Below are 15365 nucleotides of genomic sequence, written 5' to 3' on the forward strand. Positions count from 1 at the left end.
TGGGGTAATCGGGATGGGTGTGTCGGAGGCAGTGCGATTGGCACAGGATAGAGCAGGGTTTAGGGCTGTTGTACATAGATAGGGTCGGTATGAGTCGCAAAGGACTCGACGGCACATAACAACAACAACAACAGGAAGAAGGATTAGCCATCCACTTCTGAAATAGCAGGACTTTGAAAACTCTACGTACAATAGAAAACACTTAAACTAGCAGATAGGGCACTTGAGGGAAACACAAAAGAGGAGGAACAGTTGTAAGAAGACACGAGTCATTGGAACATGGTATGTGAGAACCATCATGAATGCAAGAAAAATTTTATATTGTTAACGGAGAAATGGAACACATAAATATTGACATAGTAGGTATTGGCAAGATAAGATGGACTGGTATGGGGCATTTTGAGTCAGATGATCATATGATTTACTATGCTGGAGATGAAAAGGTGACGAAAAATGAGGTTGTTTTCATAGTGTATAAAGTCATTTCTAGATCCATCTAGAAATACAATATTGAGACAGAATAATATCCATATGCATACAAGGAAATCCAGTTAATATCAATATCATTCAGATATAAGCAACAACAAACAGAGCCAAAGAAGATGAAATAGAAGATTTCTACCAACGTCTACTAATAGAAACATAGTAGAAGAAAAATTAGAGATGAGACATAAAGAAAATGAAGAAAAAATTAGAACATGTGGGATGACATCAACAACATATGTATGAGTGAAATTTCAAAACACAAGAGGGACAGGGAAATCACTGAGAAAATTGTGGAAGAGATATTAGAAGAAAACTTCTCTGGTACTATGAAGAATGAAAAAATCCACATTCAAGAACCTCACTGAATTGTGATTTTGATTTTTCATCTCTCTTATGGCTAGTGCTTTTGACCATTTCTTCATGTGTCTGTTGGCCATCCAAACTCTGTGAAAAGTCTTTCCATGTATCTTGCTCATTTTATAATTAGATTATTGGTCTTTTTCTTTGGGATTCTGTAAACTATAGGATTTTGTAAACTTTTGTTATGAGACCCTTGTCTGAGATGGTATTGCCTAATGTTTGTTCCCAGTCAGTAGGTTTTCTATTCACCCTGCCAGAAAAAAGTTTTTGATGCACACATGGATTTAATCTTTACAATTTTAACCTCTTCAGATTGTGCATTTCTTCCTGTATTTGTTGTCTCTTTATACCATAGACTAGGCCTTCCATGCTTGATCCCAATTTGTCTCTTATGAACTTTATGGTTTTAGGCTTTACTCCCAGGTCTCTGATCCACATTGAGTTGATTTTTGTGTATGGTGTGAGATGTACCCTAGTAACAGTGGCAAAGTTTAGCAGGGTAGCAAATAATAAATGTTGAAGAGGATGTGGTGAGATAAGACCTCTTACACATTTTTTGTGGGATTGTAAAATGGTACAACCACTCTGGAAGGCAGTTTGGCATTTCCTAAAAAAATCTGTACATAAAAATTTCATATCACCCAGTTATTCCACTGCTTGAAATATAACCTGAGAAAATGAGAACTGAGGAACAAATGGAGACTTGCATACCAATGTTCATAGCAGCATAATTCATCATAACAAGCAGATGGAAATGGGCCAAATATCCAATCACAGTGGAACGGATTGAGAAATTATGGTGCGTTTACACAATGGAATACTACAACAGCACTCAGGAACAATGATCTTTTTAAATTATTGCCTTACTAGGGAGGGACTGAAAAGCATTATGCTAGATGAACTAACTCAGTCCCCTAAGGACAAATACTGTATAAGAAAGACCATTATTGTAGAAAGTGTATGAGGATTCCAAGGTGGGGAAGGGGAAGCAGAGCAGTGAGAATGGCCAGGGGCCTTAATCATAGGGTTACATGATTTGATGGGTGGGGGGAGGGGTGGGTAAAGGAAGGGAAAGATCAAGTGTGAAAAACAATGTATATGAACTTTGCAAGTAAACCAGTATAGAAAATTTTTAAAAAAGGAGAAAGTTCACTGAACACCCAAAAGCCTAGACAAAAAAAAAAAAGCCAACCCATCAAAACATAACATAGTCAAATTCTCCAAAATTGAAGATATGGATAGAATACTAAAGGTGATGTGAGAAAAACAAAGAGTTACCTACAAAGGAGAAACAATTAAATTAAGTTCTGATTTCTCAGCAGAAACCATGCAAGAAAAAGAAAATGGGATGGCATATACAGAAACTTCAAAGAAAACAATTGCCAGCCAGGGATCTTGTACCCAGCAAAGCTGTCTATCAAATATGAAGGATAAAATTGAATCATCTGTAGAAAAGAAGAAACTTAAGGAATTTGTGAAAACTCTCCAACTCTACAAGAGAAATTCTAAGGGAAGTCCTTCACACAGAAATACCAAAGAAAGGTGGATGGACTATACTAACCATAAACAACAGAAAAAAAAACAACACAGCAAAATGGTAATGATAAAATCTGGCCTGTCAATAATCTAAATGTACCAATTAAGAGAAAAAGAGTAGCAGAGTGGATAAAACACAAAGCCCATCAATATATTGTCTACAGAAACATATCTGAGAAACTTGGAGAAAGATAGACTAAAAATCAAAAGCTGGGAAAAAATATACCAAGCAAATGGCATGCACAAAAGCACAGGAGTGGCAAATGATAAAATAGACTACAGAATGAAAACCACCATAAAAGACAAGGAAGAGCACTATGTAATGATTAAAAGCACAGTATATCGAGAAGACATACCCTTGGTCAACATCTACACATCAAAATGATAAACCTGCAAACAAATAAAATAATGATTAACAGACCTGAAGAAAGAAATATGTAACACATAATAGAGGGAGGAGACTTTAACACACCACTCTCTCCAAAGGATAGATCAAATTGGGGCGGGGGGGGGACCCTTAACAAAAATGCAAAAGATTTAAATTATACATTCATCCAATTGAACTTTGTGGATGTGTTCTGGGTACTGTATCCAACTAAAAGTCAATTTACTTTCCTCTGAAGTGCACATGGTACATTCTCCAGAAATGACACAAAGGGCACACAGCAAACCTCAACAAATTAAAACAAATTTAAAATAATACAAAGTGTCTTCTCAGATAAAAAGGCAATAAAACTAGAAATTACCCACAAGAGGATAAAGCTTATAAAACAACCCATGTGAAAGCTAAATAACACCCTGCTAAAACACAATCGAGTTATAGAAGGAGTAAAGAATGACATTTGAAAAGTACCTCAAAACAAATGATAAAAGAACATACAAAACACTCTGGAATACAGCTAAGGCAGTCCTCAGGAGGCTGTTCACAGCTATAGGCAAACACACACACACACACACAAAAGAAGAAGAAAAACAAATTAATGGCCTAACTCAACACCTCCATCAAATAAAAAATAAAAAAAAAGAACAGTTGAATCCCACAGCCTCAGAAGAAAGGAAGTTATAAGGACAAAAGCTGAAACCAATGAGATAGAAAACAGAAAAACAATTGAAACCATCAACAAAATCAGGAGCTAATTTTTTTTTTGAAAGGGTCAATAAAATTGATAAACTACTGGCAAACTTAACAAAAGGGGGGGGAAAGGAGAAGAAAAAAATAACTTGATTAAAGAATAACAGAGGTGACATCACAACAGAACCAGAAGAAATTACATCTATAACATCAGAATATTATGAAAAGTTATACTCTGATAAATATGAAAGCAGCATATGATCAAGAGGCAATGGTGATGAAGGAGGAAGTTCAAGTTGCTCTGACAGACTTAGCAAAAAATAAAGCCCCAGGAATTGAGGGAATACCAATTGATATATTTTGACAAACAGATACTGCCCTGGATGTGCTCCCAAGTTGTGCCAAGAAATCTAGAGGACAGCTACTTGGCCAACTGAGTGGAAAAGTTCCTATTTATTCCCATTCCAAAAGAAGGTGACTCAATAGAGCGTGGAAATTATTGAACAATATTACTAATAACACATTAGCAAAATCCTGCTGAAGATTATCCAGAAACTATTGGAACAGTACATAGATCAGGCACACCTTAGTATCTAAACTGACATTGTTGTTCCTCAGTACTCTGGAGCATAGTAATGAAGAAAGAAGTATAAGTTGAACTAAAGGTACTGGAAAAAATAAGCCCCAGAAATTAATCAAATATCAATTGAGATGTTTCACCCAAAAAAGCAGCCCTGGATGTACTCAGAAATTTAGATGACCTAACAAACTATTGAAGAAGATTCATAGTTTTTTACAATTATTTTTTTTAAAAGTGATAAAACTAGAGCAAAAGTCATTGAAGGATATCATTACCATGGAGTTCTAGTGGCCTAGTATTAAGGAGGTACACTGCCAACCAGTAGAAACATAGTATAAATCCATCATCTACTCTATGGGAGAAAGATGGGCAATCTCCTCCGATGTGATTTACTGCCCCTGAAAACTGGCTGGAAGGTTACTGACAGCATCAACAACATCATTAATAGCATATGCAAGTAAAATCTTGCTGAGGTTTATTCAAAAGCACCTTGAACAGTGCATCTACAAGAAACTGCCAGAAATTAAAACTGAATTCAGAAGAGGCAGGGGAAACAAAGAATAGCACTGCTGATGAGTTTTGCCTCAAAGCAAAGAATACAAGAACCTTACTTGTATTTTATTGACTATGCAAAGGTATTCAACTGTGTGGACCATAATAAATTTTGTATAACATTGAAAAGAATGTGAATTATTAATGTGCTTGTACAAAAACCTACATGTATATCTAAAGTAATCCTCCTAACAGTATAGGAAATATATGGTTTAAAATCAGGAAAGCTGTGCATCAGGGTTGTATCCTTTTCTATAGTTATTCAACCTGTATGCTGAACAAATAATTCAAGAAGCTGGAATATACAAAGTAGAATGTGGCATCAGACCTGGAGGCCCATCAACATGTCTTGTGCAAATGGTACAACCTTGCTTGAGAAAGAAGATTTGAAGAAGATTAAAAAACTTTATTGCAGAAGATCAAAGACCAAAGCTTTTAATATGGATTACATCTCAACATCAAGAAACTAAAAATTTCTTAGTGCTGGACTTATAGGCAACATCATAATAGATGGAGGAAAGATTGGCGTTGTCAGTGATTCTATTTTTTTGATCCAAAATCAATACCTATGTTAGCAGTAGTCAAGGAGTCAAAAGATTTGTTGCATTGAGGAATTCTGGTCACATAGACTTCTTCAAAATGCTAGAGAGCAAGTAGCAAGTATGTTAGTTTGAAAACTAAGATGTGATTGATACAAGTCATGGTCTTTTCAGTAGCTTCCCAAGCATCTGAAAGTTGGAAAATGTGAAAGATGGAAGAACTGATGCTTTTGTAGTGTTGGCAAATATTATTTGCATATGCTAGGGCTAGACAAAAGAACAAACAAATCTGTCGTGGAGGAAGTGCAACCAGGCTGCCCTTTACAGGCAATGATGGTGGAACATCTACTCATAAGCATTGTCAGGAAGTACCAGTCCTTAGAAAATTATATTAAGCTTGAAAATATAGTTGTTTTGCTAGGTGCTAGGTGCTAGGTCAAGTCAACTACAACTCATAGTAATTTTATGGACAACAGGTAAGAATCTTACCCTATCCTGCCTCATTTTCATGATCTCCATCTGCTTGCGTTCATTTATTGCAGTCACTGTCAATCAGTCTTCCTTAAAGGTCTTCTTCTCATTAACACACCCTCTACTTTGCCCAGCCTGATAATCTTTCTTCAAAGGATACAATCCTGAGGCACAAGTTTCCTGATTTTAAACTTGTTCTGTTCTGATAAATGCTTCTTGATCTGTGTATAGGTTTAAGTGTTCTGGGATTCTCATTCTTCTCAATGTTAGCCATAATTTTTTGTGATCCACACCATCAAATACCTTTGCATAATCGAGAAAACACAAGTGAATATCTTTCCAGTATTCTTTGCTTTCAGCCAAGATGCACCTGACATCAATTTTATACTCTGTAGCAGCAATAGCAAAGTTTCACAGGGCAGTAAACAAATGCAGGCAGCATTGTGGAGACATTGGAACCCTTATTCACTACTAGTGGGAATGTAAAATGGTACAACCACTATGGAAGGCAGTCTGGCACTTTCTCAGTTAGTTGGAAATAGAAATACCATTTGACCCAGCAATTCCACTACTAGGAATATACCGTAAAGAAACAAGAGCTTCAACCTAAACAGATGTATGCACACCCATGGTTATTGCTGTGTGATTCACAATGCCAAAGAGATGGAAGCAACCCCAGTGCCCATCAAAAATGAATGGATAGAAAAACTATGATATATTCACACAATGGAATACAATGCAGCACTGAAAAACAATGAACTCGTAAAACATTATACAACATGGGTGACCCTAGAGGACATTATGCTGAGTGAAATATCTCAGTCACAAAAGGACAAATACTGCCTAACAACACTACGTTTTGTTGGGGATTTTTGGTCAGTTTTCTAGGGGAATGGGAATATAGTTATTTCAGCAGAATTATAAAGTAATATATAAATATATATGACAAAGAATTTCTGAAAAAAGAAAAGTAGCAGTAATCAGTGTATGTGAGATAAATAATAAAGATCTGTTGATATTTTAATGAAGAAACATAACCAGAAAAAAACAAACAAAAATACTCCGAAAATACAGCATCATTACCAAAATTCATGCAAACATTTCCAGAAGTGTTTTTTCATTTTAAACATTTCATTTTACCAGCCTTTTTAGAATTTGCATTCTGAAACCCTGATATATTCTAGTGTAGTTTTATAAAGTAGACTTTCTATCTATCATTCCACTGATCCAAAACAACTTGTCCCTTCATAACCATTCCATTGCATACACAGTCCATCAGGGCAAATAATCCAATATTTAACCTTAATTGGCAATAACTTTAGTGCAAATAAAATTATATGTAGCAGCTTGGAAAATTCATAGTGGGGAAGCATTCTCCTCTTAATCATATTGTTTCCCCAGATTGAAACAATTTCTCTCTTTTACGAATATGAAGATTGGCCATTCAAACCTATTGAAAGTTAATAATGATAATTCTGTTTAGTTTTTGTTTTCCTTGTTGTTGTTGCACAGGACTTTTCTATTAAAAATGGTTTCTGCCACGAGTTTATTTATGTTTGGTATGTTCACCTTCGAGCTGACATAAGAAAACTATCTCAACTACCAGCCTTGATAACACCTCTGTTATAAAACAGGACTGACACGGGAGTTGGGGAGAAAACAGAAAGGAGGAGATAAATAATTAGCATTGCATTTCAACAAATGAAGGAAAGAAATGTTTAAAAGGAATATATGATTAGGCATTATATGACAACAGTCCAAAATAAAAGGTGCATAGCAAAGTAGACTGAGGGTGGAGGGTACGTGGAGGAAATTATACAACAATGACTAATTTTTTTTTTAAGTGAACTAGGTAGGGAGGAAAATGTGCAACAATGATGAACGAACGAAAATCCAACTTTTCTGTAAACTTTCATTAAAATCACAATTGTTATGTGTTGCCAAGTTGCCTGTGACCATATGTACAGCAGGTCTGAAGCCTGCACTGTCCTGACCCAGTCCTCACTGATTCTGACACACCTACCCACATTGTCCCAGTTACTGTATCAATCCATCCCATCTATGGTCTTCCTCTTCAGCACTGTCCCTCCATCCTTCCGAGCAGAATGTCATTCTCCAAGGATCAGTCCAGTCCTTCCTGAACAAGCATACAATTTACATGAGACAGAGCTTCAAAATCCTAGCCTCCAAGGAGAAAGTTGGTTTCACCCTCTCCAAGACAGACCTATTTGTTTCCTTGGCAGTCATGGTATAATCAAGACTCTTCTTCAGCACCACAATTCAAAGGCATCAATTCTTCTTCTGTCATCCTTAGTCATTGTCCTGCTCTCTGATGAATAGCAAGTAATTTCAAAGACAATGGACTTGATCAGGTGCACCATAGTCTCTAAACTGACATCCTTGCATTTTAGTACTCTGGAGAGGTCCCTGACAACTGATTTTCTTCATCTTTTGACTTCCTGACTGCTGGTGTCAAAAGTGTTGATTGTGGAACCAAGTAAGTTGTAATTGGTTTTGGGTTGGTTTTTTATTGTTGTTGTTGTTGTTTTCCCACTGGTTTATTTACAAAACTTGAAGGCAAATTTAAAAAAATTCTTTCAATTTCCCTCACCCCCCCCCATCCATCAAACTGTACAGTCCAATGATTAATCCCCTCTTTCCCCTGTACATCCACATCCCTCTGCCTCCAGCCTTTCCCACCCCTCCTGGATCTTTATACTCATTCTACAATAATGGTCTTATACAATATTTATCCTTACGGGACTGAGTTAGTTCACTCAGCATAACGCTCTCCATTCCCTCCCAAGTTAGGTAATAATTTATAAAGTTACTGCTCCTGCGTGCTGTATAGTATTCCATTATGTGAATATCCATTCATTTGTGGTTGGACATTTGGGCTGTTTCCATATTCTTGCAATGGTGAATAATGCTGCTATGAACATTGGTATACAAATCTCAGTTTGTGCCTCAGTTCTCATATTCTCCGAGTATATTCCAAGTAGTAGAATAGCTGGGTCATATGGAATTTCTATGTTCAGCTTTTTGAGGAAGGGCCAAAGCCTCTCCCCCAAATCACTCCTCTTTGTAAAGTAAAAGAAAAATTCTTTCATTGTTATACAATCCCTCCCCCCATGTTTACTCCACTGTGGAGCCTTCGTTCTGGACTCCTGTCATGACAATAATACCTAATCATATATTCCTTTTAAACAGTTTTCTCCATCATCTGTTTCAATACAGTATACATGATTTATCCCATCTTTCTCAGTCTCCTCTCCAATCCTGATATCAGTCCTGTTTTACAACAGTGGCACTATGCAGTATTTGTCCTTTTGTGACTGAAATATTTCACTCAGAGTAATGTCCTCCAGGGTCACACATTTTGTATAATATTTCATGAGTTCCTTGTTTTTCAATGCAGCGTAGTATTCCATTGTGTGAATATAGCACAGCTTCTCTATCCATTTGTTTGTTGATAGGCATTTAGGTTGTTTCCAACTCTTTACCCTTGTGAACAAGTCTGTGATAAACATGGGTGTGCATATATCTGCTTGGGTTGCAGTTCTGGTTTCTTTGGGGAATATTACAAGTAGTGGAATTGCTGGGTCAAGTGGTATTTTTGCAACTTTTTGAGAAAGTGCCATATGGCCTTGGTGGTTGGCCTTGGTTGCACCATTTTACACTGCATAAGTGTTCCAGTGAATAAGGGTTCCAGTTTCTCCACAACCTCATCAGCATTTGTTGTTTCCTGTTATGTTAAATTTTGCTATTCTTACTGGGGTGAAATGATCTCTCATAGTTGTTTTGATTTGCATCTCTCTTAAAGCTAGGGATTTTGAACCTTTCTTCATGTGTTTGTTGGCCATCTGAATGTCTTCTTTGGTTTCCTATCCTGTGCCCATTTTTAATTGGATTGTTTAGCTTTATCTTGTTGTGGTGCTTGAGTATTTTATAGAAATTCTAGATATAAGTCAATTATCTGACATGTCATCATCAAATCTTTCCCCCAGTCTGTGGCTTCCCTTTTTGCCCTGTTGGAGAAGTTTTTGTATGTGCATAGGGATTTGATTCTTAGAAGGTCTCATTCATCTATTTTATCCTCTCCTGGTTGTAAATTTTTCAGGATGCTTGGAAGACAATTTATGTTGTGGATTAGGACTTCTAGAGTTATTTCAAGCTTTTCTTGAATGAAGTTTTTAGTCCTTGGTTTTTGTCCTGGGTACATGATCCACCTTGAGTTGGGTTTTGTGTATGGAGGGAGGTGTGGATCTTGCTTGAGTTTTCTGCAGACATTTTTCCAATTTTGTCAGCACCATTTGTTAAAAAGGCTGTCTTTCCCCATTCAACTGATTTCATCTCCTTGTCAAAAATCAGTTGGCCATAGGTAGATGGGCTGATTTCCAGGTTGTCAATTCAGACAAGGGTCTTATCTCAAAAGTTTACAGAATACTGCAAGGCCTCCACAAGAAGAAGACAGATAACCCAATTACAGAATGGGCAAAAGACATAGAAGACTTCACAAAAGAAGACACTCAGATGTCCAACAGACACAGGAAGAAATGTCCAAAATCACTGGCAATATGAGAAATGTAAATCAAAACCACAATGAGATATCATCTCACCCCAGTAGCAGTGGCAAAGTTTATCAGGACAGCAAATGATAAATGTTAAAGAGGATGCACAGAGATCGGGACTCTCATACACTGTTGGTGGAACTGTAAAATGGTATATCCACTCTGGAAGGCAGTTTAACATTTCCTCAAAAAGTTAAACATAGAAGCTCCATATGACCCAGCTAGTCTACTGCTAGATATATGCCTCAATGAAAACAGAACTGACACAGAATTCTGTACATGGATGTTCATAGCAGCATTATTCAAAATAGCAAGAAAATGGAAGCAGCCCAAATGTCCATCAACAAATGAATGGAATTGTGGTACATTCACACAATGAAATATTATGTAGCACTCGGGAGCAACTTTTCAAAAAATACTATATAACATGGGAGAGGCTAGAGAGCATTATGCTGAGTGAACTAAATCCGTCTCATTAGTACAAATACTGCATAAAACCGTTATTGTACAAATAGAAAAATCACCACCAGGATGTGTACAAAAGTCCAAAAGGGGAAGGGCTGGGGGCAGGGTTCCAGAGTATTGGAGGGCTGTAAATCATGAGGTCACAGAGTTTGGTTCAGGGGAAGAAGAGGATGAAGGAATTAGGAAAAATCCAGTAGGGACCTGAAAGATGGAGTAATAGTGAGTGTAGATCAATGGTGATTAATGTTCTAAAACATAATATATGGGAATAATCATATGAAATGCTATGTGAATGAAGAAATGTGTGAAACATAGTGTATATGAATGAAACACATGTATATGAATTTTGTATGCAAACCAATATATAATAATCACATAAAAAGAACAGACAAGTATGTTTTGGAAAATGTGCAACCACAGTGCTCTTAGAGACCAGGATGGTGAAACTTCATCTTATATACTTTGGGCCTAAAGACCTTGGAAAAGGTGAAGGGTCAGACAAAGAGAGAAAGACCCTCAACAAGATGAACTGACACAGGGACTATAATAATGGGCTTGAGCATTTCAGGGACAGGAAAGATTGTGCAATATAGCACAAGATTCTGTTCTGTTGCTAATGGGGTTCTTATGAGCTGTAGTCACCTTGATGGCACATAACAACAGGATTGGTGAAGGTTCAGATCTGTTATTCATTACAACTTATAGTATGAGTTCTAATCTACATGATGGCACCTAATAAAAACAAACTGAAACTGCAATATCTTTCAGTCTGCCTTCCTTTAGTTTTTTGGTCTCAGTGTACACTAATTTTGAGCATTTTCCTGATGGAGCTACCCCAACATCTTGTGCTTTAGTTATGTACTTTTTTTATTCTTTATTTCTCCTCCCCACAACATGCTTCCCATAAATTCACTTTCTCTTCATTCTACTATTACTCTTTTCCAGAAACTTCTGGCCTTGTATGTCTCGCTATCTGTCTCCATCTCTTTTCATTTTTGTTTTTACTCTTTTCATGCTTTATTGTTTTGATTAAACTTCATTTCATATAACTCTTAGTTTTGGTATTTTTATTTTCTTTTAGTGTCCAATCTTGTTTTCTATTTTTGGTGGGGTTTTTTTTCCACTTTATTTTTGGGTTTTTGTTGCCCTTTTCCCCATCTGACAAAACACAGCACCATACACCAATTACAGCTTGACCCATCAGGCATAGGTTTCAATATCAAAAAATTCCAGCAGATTCTCCTTTAACATAGACCACCCCACCCCACCCCTGGCTTCATTCTGTCGGCAGGAAGTCATTTTTAGAGAATTTCACCCATTTCCCCTTTCTTTAAGTTGGGAATGCAAGGTTGAAACCAAAGCAATTCCATTTTTCGGACTTTTTAAACTCTACACTTCAAACTGCTGTGACGACCCCCAACCAGCCAAGGTAGAATAGATAAATACCCTAATCTTTGTTCAGTGTTGATACCAATTGAGCCTCAACTCACTTTTACCAAAGCACACATTTTAAATAAGGCATATTTGCAATACACTCAGCTAGTCTTGCTTCTGGACTTTGCAATGAGTTTGGACATTTCAGACTCATCAACAACCTGCATTACGTAGATCACACAACCTTACTTGCTGAAAGTGATAAAGACTAAAACACACCTGTTACAGGAGACCAAAGACCTTCAATATAGCCTTCAATATAGATGACATCTCACTATCAGGAAAACAAAAGTCCTCACTGTTGAACCAACATCCAACATCATAATATATGGAGAAAAGATTGAAGTTTCAATGACTTCATTTTACTTTGATCCACAATCAACATCCATGATTCAAGAAATCATAAGACATGCTGCATTGGTAAAATTAGTCAAAGACATTTCTGAAGTTATGAAGAGCAAGGAAATAGATTTAAAGGCTAAAGTGTGGCTGATCCAAACATGATGCTTTCCATTTCTTCTATGCATCTGAGAGTTGGGTGATGAATAAGGATTACAGAAGAAAAATTGAGGACTTTGAACTGTGGTGTTGGAAAAGAGTACTGAACATTCCAAGGACAAATAGTAAAGAACAAATAAGCCTCCTCCTCTTGGAGGTAGTGCAAACCAAGTATCCCCTAGAGGGTCCCTCAGAGGGATGACAAAACTTCTTGTATGTGGTTAAAAAGCCCCAAAATGACCACATCTAAGCTAAGCTAATTGAGTTCTTTTTAGACTTGTTTTTCTAGTTCCTTAGTGAATAGTTAGGGTCTTAGGGAATAGCTCTGAGATAGACACACACCCTTCTTGTTTCTAGCCATGCTTACAGAATTAAATCAAAGTAGAGCAGATGATTATTTCTCCATAAATCATGCATTCCATCAGTCTATTAATTCCTTAACCTAACAGTATAGTGTGGGTTGTTTGTGTAAGGGTATAAATAGTGGTTACTTCCCCCACACCCTTAGTGGAAAATTCTCCTGTTTGGTCAGTTGCAGCCAGATCTTTGATCTCCCCAGTCAGTAAGTTTCCTGTACCAGTCAAAGTTAATGTCTTTTCATCTGTCTCTGGGTCAGTTTTTTTACCAGTCTACAAACATGAATCTCAAAGGATTTTCCCTCTGAGGAATAAACCTCAACCCTTTTTATCACATACTTTGGGCATGTTATCAGATGGGGTCAGTCTTTGGCAAAAAAAAAAACAAAAAAAAAAACCAACCACATCATCTTGACAAAGGTGGAGGGTCAGAGAAAGAGAGAAATATTCTTAACAAGAAAAATTGGCACAGTAACTAACAAGAAGCTCAAGAATATCAGATTTTGAGGAAGGTCCAGGATAAGGCAAGGTTCAGATTTGTTGTTCATAGACTCACTGAGTCATAGCTGGACAATGAACAAAAATGACAGAAAAAGAATCATTGCCTTTGATCTGTGGTGTTGGAGAGTACAGAAAATCCCACGGACTACCAAAAGAACAGATATATCTTCGAGAAGGTGTAGCCAGACTGCTCATTGGAGGAAAAGATGGTAAAGTCTCACACTGTGAGCATGTTGTTAGGAGATGCTATTCTTTGGGAAAGGATATCATACTTGGAAAGTGGAGGATCAACAAATAGGACATCTCTAAATCAGATGGATTGACACAGTGACTACAGCAATGGACTCAAGTATACCAGAGATGGTGAGGATGGCATAGGATAGGACAGGAATCAGATCTGCTGTTTAGAGAGTCACTATGAGTCATACTTGATGTGATGGCACCTAACAACAACAATGAAATACAATGTGAATGAACAATAATGTGAAACATAATGTTTATGAACTTTGAAAGGAAAGTATATAAAATAAATTTTTTTTAAAAGATGTTGTTGTTATGTGCCATTGAGTTGCTTGTGACTCACAGCGACCCTATGTATAGCAGCCCTAAATGCTGCTCTATCCTTGCTAATATAATTGTCTCCAACACCTCTACCCCTATCACCCCAGTCACTGAATCAATCCATCTCATAGAGGGTCTTCCTCTCTTGCACTGTCCCTCCACCCTCCCAAGCATAACGTCCTTCTCCAAGGACTGGTCCCTCCTTGCAACATGTCCAAAGTATGCCAGACGAAGCTTCAGAATTCTTGCCTCCAAGGAGTAGCTTGGTTAAACCCTCTCTAGGACAAACTTGTTCATTCTCTTAGGAGTCCATGGTATATTCAATACTCTTCCCCAACACCACAGCTCAAAGGCATCAATTCTCTTTCCAGCATCCCTATTCACTGTCCAACTCTCTTATGGATAGCATGTAATTACAGAGACCATGACCTGAATCAGGCACATCTTAGTCTCCAGACTGACATCATTGCTCTTCAGTACTTTGGAGAGGTCTCTGACAGCAGACTTTCTCAATGTAATTTATCTTTTAATTTTCTGGCTGCTGGTACCAAGGGGTTGATTGTGAGTTTGAGGGAGTGTAAGATTCTCAAGCAGAGAAACTTCACATCGTAAGTCATTATTTTTGCAGGAGATGGGCTCCTTTCCAAGATGATGTGAGTCCACATGTCTTCCTTGCTTGGACCCTATGCCACCTCCTTCAGATTGACCACTTACATTGTTTCACCCTAGGCTCTGAAGTGACATAGCAGAGGCATTCCAGGATCTCCTGGTGGTAAGAACAGGTGTTCACCCCACCTTGAAAGGCTGTCTCCTTTATTCATGCACAGAACATGTCTTGGGCAATGTTCAGACAATGTGTACTGGCATTTTAGTAATTGAAATGACAAAGAAGAAGAATAAGTTTCCACTTCCCAAAAGAGGAATTTAGGTGAAACAACTACTATACCCTCCTCGCCCTCTCTCTGGCTTGTGTCCATCGTAGAATGATGGGCAGCGCCCATGGAACTTGATTTCTCACTGTCAAATCCCAGGCTGTAGCCTGAGTCACGTCACTGGGTTTCAGATGACACAGTGCTGGGCCCAGGCTGCCTTTGCTTCCCCTCATCACAACTGCCCACATGTGAGCTGACCCTCCCTCTACATAAGGCTATTTTAGTGTAAAACCATGCATGCTACCTAGCAACAACAGCTATTGAATGTAGAACTGATTCAGAATCCGATGGCCTATAGTAAATGCACAGAAACCTCCACACTGTCAATTTGTGGGTTTCACCCACCTTGCTGGCAAAGTCCTTTTATTGTGCACAAGTAGCAGTAACTTCTTAAAAGCAAAGTCACCCGTGTAAACAAAGTCTGTAGTCTCCTTCATTTACACTTTGATGC

This window comes from Elephantulus edwardii, unplaced genomic scaffold (genome assembly GCF_000299155.1).
Source record: "Elephantulus edwardii isolate Elephantulus edwardi_28Jun2011 unplaced genomic scaffold, EleEdw1.0 scaffold00234, whole genome shotgun sequence".
In the NCBI taxonomy this organism is placed as follows: domain Eukaryota; kingdom Metazoa; phylum Chordata; class Mammalia; order Macroscelidea; family Macroscelididae; genus Elephantulus; species Elephantulus edwardii.